The sequence below is a fragment of the Cupressus sempervirens genome, chromosome 10 (genome assembly GCF_028749045.1).
Source record: "Cupressus sempervirens isolate cs-2001-9-10 chromosome 10, ASM2874904v1, whole genome shotgun sequence".
NCBI lineage: Eukaryota > Viridiplantae > Streptophyta > Pinopsida > Cupressales > Cupressaceae > Cupressus > Cupressus sempervirens.
In genome coordinates this window covers 837396011-837402332 of record NC_143127.1, presented here as the reverse complement: position 1 = coordinate 837402332, position 6322 = coordinate 837396011, and the positions used below count along the sequence as shown (strand labels likewise).

The 6322-nt window shown below is 35.2% G+C and overlaps 1 pseudogene; it reads right to left on the bottom strand.

Moving 5' to 3' along the window:
- Positions 1-615: 615 nt before the first annotated feature.
- LOC149536591 (G-type lectin S-receptor-like serine/threonine-protein kinase At2g19130 pseudogene) lies at positions 616-3084 on the bottom strand (annotated as a pseudogene).
- Positions 3085-6322: the final 3238 nt, after the last annotated feature.

Here is a 6322-nt window from a genome sequence, read left to right as displayed (position 1 = left end):
AGTAGTGGTCAACATGCTTTCTTCGCAAGAGCTTGAGGATGTTAGTTGGCAGCTGGCTATTGTTGTTAAGCAGATTCTTTTCTTCTCTTCCTATTTTCAGTTCATTAGGTTCACGTATATTCCTCGTGAATGGAATAGAACTACTGATTGTTTAGCCAAATGGGCATCTAGTCATGATCCGGGTTGGAATATTAGGGATAGGAGGCAACTGTCCTTTGAGATGGTGCAAGAATTTGATGATCTTGTTGCTCAAGATCGAGCTCCTTGTTGAGCTCTCCTTGTTGTATTCCTTTCTATCTTAATAAATTTTTACCCCTCTTTTTGCGTAATTTCTTTTCATGAAATAGAGATACGTAAATCAATGTTTGTAATTGATTTTTTTTCATGTAGACAAATAGTTCATTTCCATTGAGTTGTTGTAAGGAACATCTCTCAATGTAATTAATACATGCAAATTGATTGGCCTTCAACACCTCTTCGATTTTTTTTAGAAATACAAGAGCAAAACTATATTACTTCATAGACTATCAATTTTATCAAAAGCTACTAAGGTGTAACAACTCTGTGAGAAATAAGAAACTATCTAAAACAAAGTCATATAAGAACACGAGTCAGTCAACCACAAAAACATGAATGCGAGAACTTTGATGCATGCGCCCCTTGTTCTAGTATGGAACAACCTGATATAGATGGAGGTTCATCGTAGCTACTGGTGTTCTCGTGGTCATCTACTTGACCCAAAAGGACCTGTAGAGACCTCGGAATCTGGGGCACAGGAGTCTCAATTGTGCCTTCCAATATATTCACCACTTCCCCCATTCTCGGCCTCATATTCTCGTCATCTTGAATGCACAGCCCAGCCACAACAGCAACTCTTCTAACTTCTTCAATATTTGCCTCGCTTGCTATCCTTACATCCACAACATCTCTTATGTTTCCCCTCACAATTTGAGATGAAGCCCAGGTAGGAAAGTATAGCCTACTCTCCTCGACCTTTAAATCTAAATTTCTTCGGCCAGATATAATTTCCAGCAACGTCATGCCAAAACTATACACAACCACTTTGGAAGTGATAGGGAGGCCAGAGATCCACTCAGGAGCTAAGTATCCTCGAGTTCCTCTTGTGGTGGTCAATACGCGGCTGAAATCTCTACCAACGAGCTTCGCTAACCCAAAATCTCCCACCTTTGGGCTGAAGTCGGTGTCAAGGAGAATGTTTTCGGGCTTGATATCGCAGTGAATGATGCGATCCCTGCATTCCTCATGCAGGTAAAGTAATCCTCGAGCCGTGCCCAGTGCGATCTGAAGTCGAGTCTTCCAGTCCAACACCTTCTCCACATCTTCCGGCTTAGAGAAGAGGAAAGAGTTTAAAGAGCCATTGGGCATGTAGGCATACACCAATAACCTTCGTGAACGTTCTACGCAGAATCCCCACAGTCGGACCAAATTCACATGCTGTATTCTGCCAGTGGTAATAATTTCTGCACGGAATTGCTTCTCTGCTTGCGTGGAACCCTCCAATCTCTTAACTGCAATAGGCGTATTATCAGCCAGTTTTCCTTTGAACACAGAACCAAATGCTTCACTACCCAGCTTATGCTTGAAATTCTTTGTTGCAATCCGCAGCTCTTTGTAACTGAACTTTCTGAGCGATATTGGTACCTCATCTTCCACGTTCTCCTTCAACAGTCTTCGACGTTTCTGCAGACTAAATGCTGCGAACACAAAAGCTGAAACAACACAAAAAGCTGCGGCGGTAGAAAGTACAATAATAAGCCCTGGGACTTTCACCCTTCGGTCAGATGTCGAATGCTGTAGCTCAGAAGCCGCCAGCCTAATGAAAACCGATTGGGTCTTTGATGAAACGCTCATTCCCAATAAATCCCCAAACCAGACTCTACAGACAGCTGGACCAGAATTACCGAAAGCAAAGGCTGTGCAGGAGCAATTGCTGAGACAAGCTGCGCGGCAGCCTTTTCGTGTTGGCTCGTTGTTGATGAAGACAGCTTCCCTTTCGGGCAAGTATTGGTCCTTGGCTTCGAAGAAGCCATCCGTCGTGCCGCTTGTCTCGGAGCATTGCAGGGGTTTTCGTCGAGCACACCCCGTTGACCACCAACCACCTTTCGAGTCATGCTTGAGAGAGAAGCCCTGAACACAACTGCACACATTGTTAGGATTGCAAAGTCCATACGCCCCGCAGATTTCAAAGTCAGTACATTGCCCTCGGTATGTCGACCACCTTAGACTCCATCTACCATCATCCATCCAGAAGTGGAGTACAAATTCTCCCATCTGGTTCAGCACTGCCTTCCCCGTGATCAAATGATCTATTGGATTTAGGCCAAAATGAAGGTATATTTTCCAAGGAGAGAGCCTCACACAGGACATCTGAACTTTTCTCTGACCTTCTAATTCGGGAACCTTAATAAAATAGTTTTGCCCAAGTTCTCCAACACATTCTCCACTGGAGTAATATGGAACCGTATTGTTAAAGAACATAAATAACTCCGTGCTTCCTGGAGCCGAGTCCAATCTTAAAGAGAAGAGCCCACTTGCAGGATCCGAAGAACTCCTCCAGGAAGTCAGCGCCATGCCTTTCCACATACTCATGCCAGGCAACCATGTATCTGTTGGATTTCTGAAACTCTCCCAAACAACAGCAGACTCGTTGTGAGCGTCGAGGATTATGAAATTGCCAGACTCCATTAGCACTGCTCGTGATCCTCTCTCGCCAATATTAGTCGGCCAAACTGAGTTGCCATTTCCACCAAGCAATCTAAGATGACCATCCCTTGAAAATTTCAGAACTCCAGGCTTGTTTGTGACAGGATTATCTCTGTTAGCCACCCAAACAATGACCTTCTGAGACATGGGGGCATACCAGATGCCAATATACCAATTGTTCGTTCCACTGGGACTGAAAAATCCCAATTCAAACTTGCCATTCTGGGAGATTAGGGTCTGATTTCCAGTGAGAAAAGTCCCCCGTGAAAGTGTATCTCCACCATATTCCCCTGCTGCTGAACTGCAGTAATGCTCTGCAATAATTACAGTAATTGCTAGGAAAAAATACTTCTTCCCCATTTCATTAACCACGGCGTTCGTATCTCTCTTAATAATTGTAATGAATTTAAATAGAAAATAAGCAGGCTACCAAATGAGTAACATGGCGGACGCGGTCCAGTCAATCCCGCGGAAGTTCAGAAATTTCACTGCCTGTAGTCAATAGCCAATAATTGCAAACGTTCCACTACAAGAAAATTAGATACCGCCGGACTAAAATCTACATCACGCGACAACTTTTTTCCGTAATTTTCTTCTGAATTTGGAAAATGATAACGCTCCTTCGTATTAGATGCTCCTAGTCCACTATAACAGGATTCTATGCTAATGTGCCATGCCATTATTGAAAAAACATAACATTTTAGTATTGAAGTGCGGGAACATGATAACTCTTAAACGTCGATTAAGTTTAAAGTCAATAAGTCACCGGTTCGACCAGGAGAGTACGAGGAAACAAATAAAACAAGAAGACTTTTAGAGCGTACATATGATACTAGTGGTCTCTCTCGACAGGGAATCAAATAGAGAAAAGATTTGACAGCACATTAGACCGCTGTCAGGTCTTTCGATGAATAATTACCGTCGCAGTTTTGGAAAATTTTCACTTTCAATGAATAGTTACGCAGTAGGCGTTTCCCATATGAAGTGCAGGGCCTGATTTTTACAATCAATGGTCGAAATTCTTGGAGAAGGTTGGACAACCATTCAATAAATCGGAACCTTTCAGTATGCATTCACCATTACCCTCAACCACTCACATTACAATAGTTATGGACATCAATTGTTTTCTGCCGAGCATATTGACTTCTGCGGCAGTACTGCACGAGTTCAGACATCATAGAATTGCTCCTGCACGCCACAAAGGGGAGTCTCGTAGTCTCTCTTGGTCATCACAACCAAATTTTCTGCCTTTCTCGGTAGAATTAATTTACACTGATGATTTCGTGTTGACACGATCACCACGTTTTTCTATGAAACGTATGATTGTCTATCTTATCACTCAGCTTTGAGATGTAAACCTGCGTCGTATGTTCAGCTGGGCGAAATCTGTATCAATGACTTGAATATCGTTCTTATTTGATCTAGCAACGCATTAAGATCTTTGAATGATGTATTCAAAAGGGCACCAGCTACGGTGCAATATATTTGCACCGGCCGGCCCCTCCACTCCATGCCTTCCACGCAATGGCGTACATGTCGCCATGCCTCATATGGAATATGTGCAACATCTTCTTACTTGTGACAGGTTTTATCATTTTCAATTAATAAAAAAGTACAGTGCTTAAAATGTTTCATTTATACTTGTTCTATTCCCTCTCCACCCTGGTTATACTTGTCTTTTTTATACTTCAAATTCGAAAATTGAAAAGTACTATATTTTTAATTTCTTTAAAAATATATATGTAAATAGAATGGTCAAATTTGTTATTTTGAAATCAGTAAATGCTTTTTAATTTTTTATTTAATTAGTAAAAGAAATTAAATTATTTAAATTATAAGACATTTACTTTTTTATTTAATTAGTAAAAGAAATTAAATTATTTAAATTATAAGAAAATAGAAAAAGTTCAATTTATTTCATTAGTGAATGTAAATGAAAATAAAAGTTGAGGATTTAAAAATATTTTATATTCTAAAGTCTTTCTTATCTATATTTACTTAATCTTTTATTTACGATATATTTAATAATATAATTATTAATTATAAAGCATTAATTATATAGAGATTAACTAATTTAATTATAAAGGATTGAGGAAAACATAACTTATTTAATTAATGAATTTAAAATGAAGAATTGAATATTTGAATTATAGAAAAATAAAAAATAAATAAATGATATTAATCAATTGTTAAGAAATAAAAATTAAGTATTTAATAATATATTTTTATTTACAATCTTTCTTATGTATGTTTACTTAATCTTTTATTTATGATATAGTTAATAATTTAATTTTAATAGAAATTAACAAATTAAATTATAAAGAATTGAGGGAAACATGATTTATTTAATTAAGGAATTTAAAATGAAGAGTTGAATATTTGAATTATAGGAAAATAATAAATAAATAAATGATAATAATCAATTGATAAGAAAAATAGAGAAAATAGAGAAAGGAAAAATGTCAGCTCAATTTACTTATTAATTTTTTTTATATGATAAGGTCCATTATATTAAAACTCAACCCATCTAACACCAACATTTATTTAATAAGCAAATTGTGTACAAATGAGTTAATTAATTAAAACGTCTATATTCATCAAAACATCTATATTCATTAGGTCGTAGTATTAAATAATCTCTTTCACTAAAAAAAATTACCACATCTTTTCCTTAAAAAAATATAACCTAATGCAAAATATTTGTTTTTGGCTCATATAGTTGATTTAATCTATTGGTTAGATTAATTGTTCAAATAATGAAATAAAATCATTATTTTAGTTTAATTACTTTTTTTCTTTATACTTATTAATTACCACATTGAGTTTTCTATCATTTCTATTTTAGTAGTATTTTTACCATTACTAGCTTACTACATAATAAATGTTAAGTTATTCTATATATTATTATATAAATTTATGAATTAAATAAATTATTTTTTCCTCAATTCTTTATAATTATATTAGTTAATTTCTATTAAAAATTAAATTATTAAATATATCATAAATAAAAGATTAAGTAAATATACATAAGAAAGACTTCAAATATATATTTTTAAATACTTAATTTTTCTTTTCATTTACATTCACTAATTAAATAAATTGTGTTTCTCCCTAATTCTTCATAATTGAAATAATTGAGTTTCTTTTAGTAATTGTTTTAAAAAATAATTATTGATTTCAAAATAACAAATTTTATCATTCTATTTACATATATTTTAAAAAAAAAACTAAAAATATAATACTTTTCAATTTTCAATTTTATCAAATTAATTAAAAATAACATAATCATAATATATTAAATTTTTATAAATTTTTTTTTAACATAGTACATAAATCAAATATTATCCATTCTTGCTATGAATGAAAAAAATGAAAAGTATAATGATGATGAAGAGGGAATAAAAAAAGTTATTTATTAATTGAAAATGATTGAACCTGTCAAAAGTACGAATATGTCAGGCATATTCCAAATGAAGCATGGGGGATGCATGTTGTGATGGAAGGTATGGAATGGAGGGGCCCAACCAGTGCAAATATGTTGCACCATAGCTAGTGCCATTCAAAAGAAAAGAAAAGAATTCTTTGAAAGAAGCTTTAT